Source organism: Canis lupus, chromosome 4 (genome assembly GCF_048164855.1).
Source record: "Canis lupus baileyi chromosome 4, mCanLup2.hap1, whole genome shotgun sequence".
Taxonomy (NCBI): Eukaryota; Metazoa; Chordata; class Mammalia; order Carnivora; family Canidae; genus Canis; species Canis lupus.
Genome location: NC_132841.1, coordinates 69,453,169 through 69,468,477, shown reverse-complemented (window position 1 = coordinate 69,468,477; position 15,309 = coordinate 69,453,169). Strand labels below are relative to the sequence as shown.

General features: G+C 37.4%; 1 long non-coding RNA gene across 2 annotated transcripts; it reads right to left on the bottom strand.

The window, feature by feature from the left end:
• Positions 1-648: 648 nt before the first annotated feature.
• LOC140631616 (uncharacterized) lies at positions 649-13,040 on the bottom strand. Of its 2 annotated transcripts, none has more exons than XR_012029142.1 (3): positions 12,895-13,040; positions 9,740-9,796; positions 649-1,196 (listed from the first exon to the last, which is right to left on the bottom strand). It is a non-coding gene; the product is annotated as an uncharacterized lncRNA (long non-coding RNA). The 2 variants fall into 2 exon arrangements; XR_012029141.1 differs by lacking the exon at positions 649-1,196 and adding an exon at positions 8,681-8,859.
• Between the last annotated feature and the right edge of the window lie 2,269 nt (positions 13,041-15,309).

Genomic DNA, 15,309 nt, shown 5'->3' with positions numbered 1-15,309 from the left:
CCTTGGGCTCCCTGAGTGGAGCCTACTTCTCCCTCTGTCTACGTCTCTGCCTCTCTCTCTCTCTCTCTCTCTCTCTCTCTCTCTGTGTGTCTCATGAATAAATAAATAAAATCTTTTTAAAAATAAGCATTTATTTTGTAAGTCCCTGAAATTTCAACGTTTTATTTGTTGTGGCAGCTAAGATTAATTACCTAATATACCCTGGAACTTTGATTCTGCAGATTTTGTGATTTCAGTGCTACCTGACACTCGAACATAGACCTAAATCTACCTGTCAAGTTGCTACAGACCATCAGTAATTGAACACAGAGGTAATTGGGTTGATCAAGCATCAGCATCTCCATAGGAACCACTTATTAAATTCTTCTATGTTCTTTGGTCTGAGCTACATGATGTGAAGAGACAAGAAGAAAAAAGACACACTTTAAGCTCTCACAGTGCTCCCAGTATTGTTACCAGCAAGGTTTTAGACACCTGCCTCTCCTAACCAAGGGTATTACTAAGGGACTAGAGCTCCTTTGTTTAAGAAATTACACAATTATGCCACACTGAGATTTTATACATACCTAAAATGATGATCACATGAACCAAGGAAATAAAAAATGAGGATTTAATTGATGCCATGAGTTTCAACTGCAATTATAGCAATAAAATTCATAATTTGGTTTGTAGTAACTTTCTCTACCACATCCTTGCCAAAGTGCTTAGGGCTTCTAGGATAATTAAATATAATCAAAGAAAATAATGCTAATTAAAGCCATAAGCCAGAACTATGGTGATGGTTAGATTAATGGACATCTTAGCTTATGGCACATTCCCTTATCTGATTCCAAAAGACCAAGCAAGGAGCCTTCTTTTGTCATTCATCTTCTTTTTACTAATGAAGAAACCAAAGGACATGGAGGCCGTTGGATGGAAACCACGGAAGGCTGACCAGGGAGACACCCACGTGGAACACAGAGTTTACCCGTGGGCCTGTGCTCCCTCACACACCATGCTCTTTGTCTCTGCCCCCTCCACTGCCTTTCTCATACATCGCTTTCCAGTTCTCAGAAGACAAAAAGTTTATTTTTGTCGTTTTAGTTTTGCCTCTTTTGTTTCCGTGGTGTCGACCTGATGCCTTGGAGTGCCTAGAAAACCAGCAGAATTCCCTGGATCTCTTGTGACCCTCCTCCACTGGTTTCTTCCAGTATCTACTTTTGAAACGAAAAGAGAGAGAGAGAAAGAGAATGATTTACTTAATGGATTGTCCCCCTCTAAGGCCGAGTAGAATTCTAATCATAGAAGACTGATACAGCAACCTGTCAGGTTTATATTAGGTTTATATTAGGTCAACTTTCTCTACTGGAACCTCCCTTTGCTCAAAATAACTTCTTTAAGATTGTCAGTTGCTTCTTCTAGCTACCATAAAAAAGCACTTCAGTTGCTTCCTCTGAATGTCTCAGGACAGAAAAAAAAATCTGGTTAGAGAATGTTGTATTAAAAAAAAGAAAAAAATATTGAGTACTTGCTACCCTATGGGTCAAACCCAATTTTATCTGTTATTAAATGAGTTTACTCCACTAATTAACTCACAAAAATTATGAAGTATAAATATAGGTGTGACATTTGTTCAATTATAGCAGAAAGTCATCAGCATGTGACATGAACACTAAAACAGAACAACTTTTATAAAGTCTTCCACTGAGAAGATTCAGTTCTTCAACCTTCTTTATGAAGTCCCAAAATACCATGAATTTTACATTGATTAAGGGTGTTTCTCCATTTGCATTATTCCAACATATGCTGGAAGGAATCAACATGCACTGTATTATGAAGGAAGCTTATTTTGCAGGGTGTCTTCCTCACATAATCAGAAAATAACTTATATTCATCCAGTGTTCTAAAGTGAAGTACTTTGAGGTAGACTAAAAAGAACATGGAACTGAGAAGTGGAACATCTGTAGGCTGAGGCTGAACCTGGCTTTGTGCCTAAGTCAGCTGTGTCACTTGAGGAAGTCACTTTACCTCTGCTATGACCCACTTTCTCATCAATCAAATAAGGAGCTCATGTCCATATTGTCTGTTTTGACTAAAAAGGCTAACTTAAGATATGGTATTTACAATACATTCATTTAAAAATATTTTCCATTTCTTTCTACATCTCCATGTTTCCATCATTCACTAATCAGTGATCAGTCACCTACTGAATGATAGGCCCTGTGAGGTACTCCATGGATCTATAATGTTTTAGGGGTACAATATGTAAAACATTATCTTTGTCTTTTACAAGACCATAATTGGGTGGGGGGAGCAGTCATGTTAACAAGTAACTCCAATGCAGTTTAATGTTATAATAGCAGGAGGGTCCAAGTGCTATAGAACAAACAGGAGTTAGAGTGGCCAGACAAGACTTCAGAGAAGATATGACATTTGATTAGTGCCTTGAAAAATGAATATTTCATATTATTCTATAAAATCTCTCTATGTAGCACTACTTTAATGGATATTTGGTCTACTTTCATGACACATTAAAAACCAGTGCTTCAGCCAATTTGACCATGGCCCTAAAAAAAATTTCTTCTGACTACATAGCAGCAAACCTGTTGCTAAAACAAAAACCACATTTCATCTCTTTTTGTGTGATAATGGGTCCATAACATTACAATGGAACATGGAAGTGGCCTAAAGATATAAACAGAGTCAGCTGAAGCCATCCAAAGAGCCCACATTGCCTTTTATCATAAGAAAACATTTAACTCCATTTTTAGAAGTCTGTAGATGTCCTGGGACTTTATAGCTTCCTCTAGCTCAGATACCCAGATTCCTGTATAAAGAATTCCAGCCAAAGAACTAAGCTTCAATTTTTCTTTGGGGATACTCTCAACCTAGAAGGACATATCTAACACATAGGTAACACGGTGGCTCAAGCATCTCCATTAGGACACCCACAGCTGCATACTCCAACCAGCCTCTATGGTACACTCATAGCAACACATTCAAATCGAGCCAAGTAATCAGTTTGCTCCTATCAACAACTGCATGAGAGTAGTATTGGGGTGGAAAGATTCACATGTAGGTGTGGCACTATGCCAAAGTGAAGGGTGTAAAACCCTAAAGATATATCCCCCATAGGACTCTGTAGGGGGAATCTTAAGTAGAATAAAAATTATCCTTTTTATATTAAAAACAAATCCACAGAGGCACCTGGGTGACTCAGTTGGATGAGGTTATGACTCTTGGCTTTTGGTTCAGCGCATAATCTTGGGGTGGTGAAACAGAGCCCCATCCCGTGTCAGTGGAGCCTGCTCAGAATTCTCTCTCTCTTGCCCTCTCTTTCCCGTTCATGTGTGCACTTGTGTACATGCATGTACTCTCCCTGTCTCAATCAATCAATCAATCAATCCTCAAGTCTGACAAGAGTTCATTAAAAGTGAAAATACTCATGCACTCTTCTCAGGGCTGTGGGAGATTATAATCTTTTGGGAAAAAAATTATTCACATGTATCAAGAACTTGAGAATGCTCATACTCTTGGACAGAGCTTCTAGAATATAATATTTATGAAAATTCTTTATGCATGAAGATGCTCATCACAGGACTATTTACAGTAATAAAAAAAGAGTACAATGCAAAACTTCAACAAGACGATTTATTGAAATTATTATACAGCTATATATTAGTATACAATAGATTCATTAAGCAGAACTTAACAAAAGGTTTATAAACCCTTGAAAACAATTTAAAATATTAAGAAATAAGCCAAAATATAAAACTGAGTAAACAGCTGGCTTTTAGATCACAACTCTGCTTTAAAAATGCACAGATACAAGAAATACACCAAAAAATTCCCAGCCCTGGTCTTTGAGTGAATAGTTGACTGATATATTATTTTACTTTTTCATATTATCCATGTTTTCTTAATAAGCTTAAGAAAATAAGTGCATTAAATGCAATAACTCAGAATGGTCCTATTTAGGTATGGAGTTAGATATTCATAGATCCACAGACAGTCAGACAGATCAATGACCAACATGAGCCAACACAAAATCTGAAAGAATGTCAGGGAACTGTAAAGCTAATGGAGGCACAGTAATATCAAACAGGAAAGTCAGATTCCCAGAACCTATGAGCAATAAAAAGATAAATGCAGAGAAAAATTCCTATTAGAAATGCATCTGATTTCCCAAATAATCTGCAAGATGGATGAATTTAGAATGTCTCTGCTAATGAAGTTTAATTTGACCAAAGGACTAATGCAATTAATTCAACAAATCTTTACTGAGAACCTGTTGTATGCCGGGTACTTATCCATGTGTCTGGGAAACAAAAAGAAATATGACACGGTCCCTACCTTCAAGACACTTAACACCGTATGGTTCAGAACCATAGTTTTTATTATATTTGGATTTAATTAATGTAGGTACCTTCCTCAAAACTGCCTAAAGATAAGAAATTTTTACATATTTCATTTGGACCAGTAGGAAGGAAGATTAAATTCCAAAGAACTGACTGATGAAAGAGATTAAAATTTGGAGTTGGAAAATCAAGTTAAAAGTTCAATAATTCATGTTGAGATTCCACAGCTGCTAACACCAGAAGAGGCTGGAAGAAGAAGTCAACTTACCAGAAGTGAGTCAGTTGGCTGAGACCATTTGTGGAGTGCCCACAGCAGCCTCAAGCAGCATAAAAATACTGTGAAATGGTGCCCCCCAAAATAGACCATTTGATCTCTTTCACAAAAAGCTTCCACATTGATTTGGGAAACAAAACACGCAAAAGTCAGAGAAAATTTCTGTAAATTTAATTTGTCGATATGTCCAAATAGAAAAATGGGGACAGAGGTAAAGAAGGCACCACACAGGGACACCTGGATGGCTCAGTGGTTGAGCATCTGCCTTTGGCTCAGGTCATGATCCCAGGGCCCCTGGGATTGAGTCCCACGTCGGGCTCCCCATAGGGAGCCTGCTTCTCCCTCTGCCTATGTTTCTGCCTCTCTGTCTCTCATGAATAAATAAGTAAAATCTTAAAAAAAAAAAAAAAAAAAAGAGGACACCACACGGAACGGGACCATAAACTGGATGTGAGTCACAGAATGACGTATTTGAAGCTGCCATCTGAAGGTCATGCGGGACAGTGACAAAGAGAAAAGAACGGTGCACTCAATGGAAGAACAAAAGAGTGACATGCCGAATAAGGCCTGGAGTTCAAGTATGGCTTGGCTCTAGCCCAATGATTCCCATCTCTAATTGCACCTGGAAACTTTTTAACACATCCACACCCAGAGCTCTAACGTCACATATCCAGATACTGCCCAGGCATTAGCGTTTTTAAGAAAACGCCCCTTGTGGTTCTGGTGTTCAGCCAAAGTTGATTAGCCCTGAGTAAAGGGACCCTATAATTCCATAAGGAAAGATGACTCAAAATGGGAAACAGATATTTGCAACTTAAAGAGAGCTTTAAGGGGCACTTGGGTGGCTCAGACGGTTAAGGGTCTGCCTTGGTTAAGGGTCTGCCTTCTGCTCAGGTCATGATCTCAGGTCCTGGGATTGAGCCCAGCTGGGCTCCCTGCTCAGTGAGGAGTCTGCTTCTCCCTCTCCTCTCCCTCTGCTCGTGCTCTCTCTCTCTCTCTTAAATAAATTTTAAAAATCCTTTTTTTATAAAAAAAAAAAAGATCTTTAAATTCCATAATCAACTTGGCACATTAGACTATGAACTTCCTGGAAGCAGAGATCATGTTTTTATTCATCTTTGCAGAAACATAATATTAAGTTAATATTTTTGAATGAACATTGAATAAAAGAATGAATCATTACAGTAGGCACTTCAGCCCATAGACAAGATGATAATAATGCTTAAGGGAGTCTTCTTCAATATTATAATAGGGGGCACCTGGGTGGCTCAGTGGTTGAGCGTCTGCCTTTGGCTCAGGTCATGATCCTGGGGTCCAAAGGGAGCCTGCTTCTCCCTCTGCCTGTTTCTCTGCCTCTCTCTGTCTTCAATGAATAAATAAATAAAATATTTAAAGAGAAAATATTATAGCAGGAGGAGGGAGAGCAGGTGACATCCACTGAGTGCTCTCTATGTGCCAGGGGTTTTATATGCAGTGTGTCAGTTCACACCCAGAACCAGTCTATTAAGGAGATACGATTATCCCAAATTAGGGAACAGAAGCCCAAGGTGACTCAGTGTTGATGAGCAGCAAACCTGCAATCTGGCTTTGCAAAAATGACTTAGAAGTTCCTGGTAGATGCTTACGCATATACAAGCAGTATACGAATAGTCTACAGTATACAAACCGACATGCTCACATTTCTCAACAGAATTTCAGCTTTTGACCTACTCTAATGATGCAGGAATGGCATGTGATTTAATTAAGGTATTTACGTAACTACAAGATTAGAACCTCTTACCAGTAGTCACACAGGTGGGTCAACATCTGGTGTTCCTGGAAAATAATTTCTATTGCTCTGTCTCTTCTCACCTAAGATTTTATTAGGAATGTAATAGAAAAGAAAACATGCCCCAGTATACTTTGTTTTGAAATAGGAAATATAATTGCTTTATAATTTAGGGGAAATGGTTCACCATCCATTGTTTCTCTGTTCACATTTAAGGAAAATTGTTCCTTTCATCCTTTCCAAGCTTGTCTGGAAAGAAATGTCTCCATTCCATTTGATGCCATGTGTTATCTATGTCAGTAGAAGAAATTATTAAACCGAAGAGGGTTTTTCCACAGTTGTGACTGAGGGGCACCTGGGTGGCTGTCAGTTAAACATCTGCCTTCAGCTCAGGTTATGATCTCCCAGGATGGAGCTCTACAATGGGCTTCCTACTCACTGGGGAGTCTGCTTCTCCCTTTCCCTCTGCCCCTTCTCCCCACTTTTGTGCTCTTTCTGTCTCTAATAAATGAATAAAATCTTTTTTTTAAAAAAAGTTGTGGTTCATATCAAAAGGCTGCTTTGGAATGACTTTATACTGGGAACTACAAGAGAACTAGCCACTCAAAACAATAAATTTGTTTAAAAAGTAATATTGAGGACGTTTTTGGTAACCTCTCTCTGCTCAAGGGTAAGCAAAAGCCCTTCAATTACCAAAAGAAAAAATAAGCCTTCCCAAGAAGGAAAATGGGAAATCATCCTACTAGCATTCAGCATTATCAATATAAACTTAAACACATTAATTGCTCTGTGAATTTTTTGGGAAACCAGAAACTAGATCTTTTGAGAAGCTCTGTGTTTGGGTATAATCAAAGCTGATTTACCTGAACAACAATTTGCAATATATTGCCAACTGGAAACACAGCTGAATTTTTCTGCTGGCCTTAAAACACTTTAACTTTGTAGCCTCAAAAATCATAACCTTTACACATTTCCCATTCTACCTCCTTCTCATATTAATGAACTCATCACTTGAAAACCTTGAATTCCCTGTTAGAATTTTAGGCTTGAGCTTAGCAATATACTCTCTGAAATACTCATTCATTTATTAATGAAGTTTGCTCATATTTTTAAATATCAAGCTTTTAATGTCCCTCTTTCTGGTCTATTCCTCCTCCCTCAGATCCATGTACACTCTAAATCATAAACAGTATCATTTATTTTTAATTGGTATCAAAGCTTCAATGCTCTAATTGGGAGCTTTCATTTGGCTCAGACTGTGCGCTGGGGATACTCAACAAAGCTCTTGTGACAGTCTCTGAATTGCTCTGGAAGTAAGAAAATAGCATTATCTAGAAATTTCCATGAGCTATCTTTAGAAGTCACCTACTGCCCTCTTGCAAGGAAGCTTACTCTCTGGATCTCCTGAATTACCTGGAAGGATATTTTTGGAAGGTGGAAGGGTCTTTCTAATTTATTAGATGTAAGATTGGAACTTCTCTGTAGGCCAGGCTGCTCTGAAAGATAAAGGCCTTTCTTGGGCAGGGCTGTCTGTAGGAGACACAGAAATCTTCCTTGTTGGGGACACAGTCTGTCACCTGTATAAGTAGCTACAAATTCCATTTCTTCCCATAGTTACTCATTACATTTCTCATCACTATGCACTCTGTGTCTTATTCTGCATTTCAAAGTGAAAAAAAAAGGGGGGGGGGAGTGAACGATGATAAAATAGTCAAAGATTACATAATCAAAGGCAGAACTCAAACCATAAAACAAGTTGCTACAGTAAAACCACCAAACCCCAGCTGGATAAAAACACTACCAAGAGAGGTGAAATCTTCTGACTAAGTTTGGTTCATCGAAAGGAAAGTATTTTTGGAAGGGAGGCCAGGCCAGAAGGCATCTCACGTGAGGGTATTAGTGGTCACACACCCTTAATACCCAGAAGAGGCAGAGCAGAGCTCCTGCCATCAGGAGCCCATAATAGGCAAAGCTCTGCCTGGCATGAGAGGCCAATCTTCCTTTCCCAATCAGTTGTGCACACGCGGCCTCGGCCTTCTTCCTTTCCCTTTTATCCTTCCTTAAATTACTACTTTGCAGAGACTGGGTCTTTAGTCATCTTCCTTTCCCTGCAATACAACACTTTGCAATAAATGCATGTCAAATTAAAAAATTCTAAATGGAAGCTGTGTTATTAATACAGGTCTTTTAATTATAAATGCACCAATGGGAAGATTTATATCTCAAATACTATATGTCAATTTTTTGAATATGAGTCTTTAAACTTGTTATTTTATGATCTGATAGTTAACTGTCATGCAGCCTTTCCTTCTTATTCTAACACCAAAAAAAGGAGAAAAAGAGAGGGGCAAGGGGGCATTTAGAAATTATGCAGCACACACAAAAAAATAATTTAGATACTTACCATGTTAATACATTTCATATTGCAAAACTCCAGTTATATTTTCTATTCCAGCACTGAATGACAGCAAAAGGCTTTCCTTTAACCAAACCAGATTGAGAAAAAAGCTGAACATATTTCCGAGAGAATCTTCAGTCATGGCTACTGAATTTTTTCTAAATTCATGGCTACTGAATTTTTTCTAAATTCATTTCCCTACTCTCAAAACAGAAAGCAAGGGAGTTAGAGCTTTTAAGGTAAAAATATCATCCCTCAAGTTCTCTGTTCAAACTAGGTTAAGTAGAAGAAGGGGAAAATATTTCTACATACAAACTTCTTTCTTTTTTTTAAATTTTATTTATTTATTCGAGAGAGACGCAGAGATGTAGGCAGAGGGAGAAGCAGGCTCCCCGCAAGAAGCCAGATGTGGGACTTGATCCCGGACACGGAATCATGCCCTGAGCTGCAGGTAGATGCTCAACTGCTGAGCCATCCAGGCGTCCCTTTACATACAAACTTCTGTCCCCACTTCCTTTTGTATGTAAAAAGTTCTGTAAAAACAGTAGTGGTAATAATCTGGAATCCTGACTATTCGCAGCTTTACACACACTACCTCCACTCCACTTCTACCATAGCATTATGCGATCAGTATTATTGTTGTCCCCACTTTACAGATAGACAAATTAAGGCTTAGAGAAGTAAAGTTAACTGGCTTAAAGTTTCTTTGGGTAACTTTCTTCTTTCTTATGAGAAAAAGGAGACCTTGTCCAAGCTCTTACATCATACGAATAAAAAAGAGAGGACTGGAACTCTTTAAAATTTTGAGGGAAATGAGGCTGAAAAAATAAATTCACATGGAAGCATGGGTGATAAGATCAGATTCCTTTCTCTTATCCCAGTAGAAAAGTATTGGCTCCTTTTCTCAAATGGAACAGAAAGAAATTTCCCATGTGATAGAGGGAGAACAAGTTTTCACTCACTAGTCATGTGGCTTTGGGCAAGATCCTCAGCCTTCTTAGGTCATGGCTTCCTTATCTCTGAAATGGAAATGAGAAAGACTTGACTCTTGTGGTAGTTTTAAGGGTTAAATGAGATGAGCTGTGAAAAGCACCAAGTATATAGTAGTCACTCAAGAAAGAAATTTACACTAAATTCTCATTGCAAGACAAAGAGACCCAGGGTTCAGGAACTAGAGTTCAGAAGTCTGTAGCCTTGGAAGAAGTGTCTCCATATTGAGAGGCTACTGGCTTCTGTCAGTATCAGAAGGGGATCATATCTGGAACCCACTTTTGCCCACCCCTACTCCACCCTCAGAAACACTGGCTTCCATCTGGCTCTTAGGACAAGTCACCTGATCCCAAGGAGGTCTCCCTTTCACTCTATTCACAGTTATAAGGACATATATGAAACACAATTTATTATACAAAGCAAGGTATATCAAAAATTCAGCGTCAGAATAGCTCTGTATTCTAAGAGCTGGGGTTTAGACCTCCTCCCTTAAAACCTCCTCACCCCAACCCTTGCTAAGCCTGGGCTTATAACCACAAAGCGATAGGCAAACATGCTGAAGCCGTCTCTCCTCATCTAACTTTGTAAGGTAGAAAGGCTCGAACAGAAAGGCATATGGAGAATGATTCAGTTTATGTCACTGCAAATTCCTTTATTGCTAAAGAGAGCCTACATTAAGAGTTATGTAAATTAATTAAACTGAGAGGTTCCACGAAACCACTCTCAACAAGGTTCACTAATTACCGATTATTATATATAGCTCAGTATCTAATGATTGCTATCTTCAGGCCTTGATTCTAATATTTCCTCTAAATAATATAGTTTAGTTCTGTACTAGAGCTCTTCCTCAATGATCAAATCCAGTGTCTTTGGGACACATGATTTAAAATAATTTTTCTATATTTCCAGTTCTTTGATTCACATTGCACAGAGGTGTTACAAGAACTCAGATAGGAAGAACTTTTTTTTAATACATCAGCATAAATAAGATTAACAACCAGGAATGCCATGAAACCTCTCATTGAGTTTGTACAGTTTCTAACATCAACTCTACAAGGAAAGTAGTTAGGAATGACATTTATGATACAACCATACAGAGGGGGGAAAATGTAAAAGACTAATAGGGGAAAAAAAGCAAACATTTTTAAATGGTTATTTTTGTGTGGTGAAATATACATAATTGCTGGCTCTTTCTGTTTTTGTTATCCTCTATATTTTAAATACTATTTTAAAAATAGAGAAAAATTCCATATTTCATAAAATCTAAGACACCATCAGTCCTTAATTTGCTTTTTTTGGGTCCGCTTTTACTACATAATTTACACACAAGAAATACCAGTTTTCAACATACAATTCAATGAGCTTTGACAAATGGATTTAGTTGTGTGGCCACCACCAAAATCATGACAAAGAACATTGCCATTGTCTCATTGTTTCTCTCATCCCTTTGTAGAGAGTCTCTTGACACTCATCCCTGGTCCTGGACAACTACTGATCTGCTTTCTATCAATACAGTGACAGGGTTTTTGCCTTTTCTAGAATTCCATGTAGTTGACACAATACCATAGGAAGATTTCTGCACCTGGCTTTTCCCTTTGAGATTCATCCATGATACTGTATGCATCCATATTTTATTCATTTTTATTGCTGAATACTATTTCATTATAGGGGTATACCACAATTTATTTATCTATTCACAGTTTGTGGACATTTGGGTTGTTTCCAATTAGGGATACTATAAACATTTGCTTACAAGTCTTTGTGAGGATCTGTTTTGATTTCTCTTTAATATCCAGAAGTGGAACTGCTGGGACATACACTAAGTGTGTTTAAAATAACGAGCTATTTTCCAAAGTAGCTGTGTACTTTGCATTCCTCTCAGCAATGCATGAGAGTTCCAGTTGTGCAATACCCTTACCAACACCTGGTTTTGTCAGTCTTTTCAATTTTAGCCATTCTGATAGGTATGTAGTGGTATAATGTTGTGGTTTTAATTTGCATTTGCTTATGACTGATCATGAGTGTAAGATGCCATTGATATTTAATAACTAAGAAAGAAAAAAATGCTGTTGATTAAACACTCACACAGTGCTTTTTTATTACTTTTAAATTTTACTTTCTAGGCTCCTTTAAAAGTTCTCTGAGACTTCTTTAGGCATAGCCTTTTTATTATACAACCCTTATCTGTAAATAAAAAAGGGATATATAAGCAAAATTAATTGGTGAAAAAAAAGCCCTAAAACTTCTTCAAATTTAGAGTTCTGTTCTTCTAAATCACCTTTTGGCTCAGAGTTACTGATGTTAATATTTTCCACACAACACTGACTTCTATGTCAACAATGGTATTACTGAGATAGTCTTTTATTTTGGAAGTATGCACCATCATTGCTTCTGAGGTTTTCCTTCAAGCCACTAACAACATTCTGTAAATTTTGATGCTGATATTTGATCTTACAAGACTTAATTCCTTATCAGAAAAAATTCCTATTCCTGAAACGGTGAAGGATTTCAGCTATCCACTCACGTCACCAGCAATGACAACCAAGATTGCAAATAGTCAGGCATTGACAACTGAGTTAGCTGCCCAAAAGCAGTTATTATAAAATATCATCAAATGTAAGATACACCCCAGTTTCAGAGATATAAGAATATGTAAACAGGTGCAGCTAGGAAATAGGAAATACGGTATAAAATAAGCATACTTTGTAAAAGTGGTCTTCTTTATCTTAGATCTGTGTATTTCAACACAGAAAATACACAGATAAAAGCTGGACGTCTACCATTCTTCAACTGCATCATACAATTTACCAATCAATTAGTTACAGTCTTAAAATATGTTCCAATGGCAGTAATTTCTCTGACATTGGACATAGCAACATTTTTCTAGCTATGTCTCCTGAGGTAAGGGAAATGAAAACAAAATAAACTACTGGGACTACACCAAAATAAAAAGCTTCTATACAGTGAAGGAAACAATCAACAAAACTAAAAGACAAGCTACTAAGATAAGATATTTGCAAACGACATTCAATTAAGGACTAGTATCCAGAAATACATAAAGAACTTATATAGCTCAACACCAAAATAACCCAAATAATCCAATTAAAAATGGACAGAAGTGGAGCACCTGGGTGGCACCTGGTTAAGTATCTGACTCTTGACTTCTGCTCAGGTCATGACATCAGGGTTGTGAGATTGAACCCCACATGGCTCTATGCTGGGCGTGGAGTCTGCTTCAGATTATCTCTCTCTCTCTCTCTCCCTCTGCCTCTCTCTCTGAAAAAAAAAGAAAAGAAAAAAGGCAGAAGACATGCACAGACATTTCTCCAAAGAAGAGAAATAAATGGCCAAGAGACACATGAAAAGATGCTCAGTATCACTCATTATTAGGGAAATGCAAATCAAAACTACAATGAAATATCAACTCACACCTGTCAGAATAGCTACAATCAAAAACACAAGAAACAAGTGTTGGCAAGGACATGGAGGAAAAGAACTCTCATGCAACGTAACTAGGAAAGCAAAACAGGTCAGCCGCGGTGGAAAATGGTACGGTGGTTCCTCAAAAATTAATTTTTTATGATCAGTAATTGCACTACTGGGTATTTACCCAAAAAATACAAGAACCTTAATTTGAAGGGATATATGCACCCCTACATTTATTGCAGCATTATCTGCAAGAGCCAAACTATGGAATCAGCCCAAGTGTTCAATGATAGATGAATAGATAAAGAACATGTGATATATATATATATATATATATATATATATATATATATATATATATATAATGGAATATTATTCAGCCATAAAAATGAATGAAACCTTGCCATTTGCAACAACATGGATGGAGCTAGTGAGTATAATGATAAGTGAAATAGGTCAGTCAGAGAAAACAAATACCATATTATTTCAACTCATATGTGGAATTTAAGAAACAAAACAAATGAGCAAAGGAAAAACAAAGAGAGAGAGAGAGAAACCAAGAAACAGACTCTTTTCTACTGAGCACAAACAGATGGTTACCAGAGATGAGGCAGGTAGGCAGATGGGGGAAACAGGTGAAGGGGATTAAGAGTACATTTATCATAGTGAGTGCTGAGTAATGTATAGAATTGTTGAATCACTATACCTGAAACTAAAATAATGCTGTATATTAACTATATTAGAATTAATATAAAAAACTTATTAGGGTTGCCTGGGTGGCTCAGTTAGTTATGCATCGGACTTCACTGCAGGTCATGATCTCAGGGTCCTGGGACTGGGTCCCATGCCAGTCTCCCTGCTCAGTGCGGAAGCCTGCTTCTACCTCTACACTCATTGGGGTGTCTGCTTATCCCTCTGCTCTTCCCTCTGCTTATGCTGTCTCTCTCTATCAGGTAAATAAATAAAATCTTTAAAATTTTTTTAAATAAATAAATGATAAAGAAAAAAATATGATCCAATGGTTTGTAATTTAGTTTTCTCTCCCCAAGAAGACTACAAGTCTCTCTCCCATAGGAACTTTACCCTTAATTCTTCTCATATTGTTTACAGCATTGCTTTTTACATTTTATGTAATGACTCATTAGACACCCATGATATCCTTTTAGAGGATCATAACCAGCACTCTTTAAACAAAATAAAATAAAATAAAAAACATAAAAGTGCAACACATAGTAAAGGTAAGAAAGAACCACTTCATAATAATCTGGGGTTTTTTCAATTCTATTTATGTATGTGTATATCGATTATGATATAAAGTGCATTTCTTGCTGAGTGAAGTAAGTCAGTCGGAGAAGGACAAACATTATATGTTCTCATTCATTTGGGGAATATAAATAATAGTGAAAGGGAATATAAGGGAAGGGAGAAGAAATGTGTGGGAAATATCAGAAAGGGAGACAGAACGTAAAGACTGCTAACTCTGGGAAACGAACTAGGGGTGGTAGAAGGGGAGGAGGGCGGGGGGTGGGAGTGAATGGGTGACGAGCACTGGGGGTTATTTTGTATGTTGGTAAATTGAACACCAATAAAAAATAAATAAAATAAAATAAAATAAAGTGTATTTCTTACAGTATGCTATAATCAAAAATGTTTGAAAAATGATACTATCATAGCATAAGACACATTCAGTAATATTGATTAATTGATTTTGGCAGACTGAAACCAATTTTAGCCTCAATTTTGGCTTAATTCTTTAAAAGTTATTATCAGATTGGTATACTCTTTCTTTCAGTGAAGACAATATTAGAAAAAAACCTTATAGTCTCTCCCTTTATCTATATGGTAACAATACCACAACATATTTCTGTTGCGATACATCTAACATATTTCTGTTTCTAAAGGGGAAGGGTCTTGGCGGATCCCTGGGTGGCTCAGTGGTTTAGTGCCGCCTTCAGCCCAGGACGTGGTCCTGGAGACGCAGGATCAAGTCCCACATCAGGCTCCCTGCAGAGAGCCTGCTTCTCCCTCTGCCTGTGTCTCTGCCTCTCTCTCTCTCTCTCTCTCTGTGTCTCTCATGAATAAATAAATAAAATAATAAAAAATATAAAATAAAATA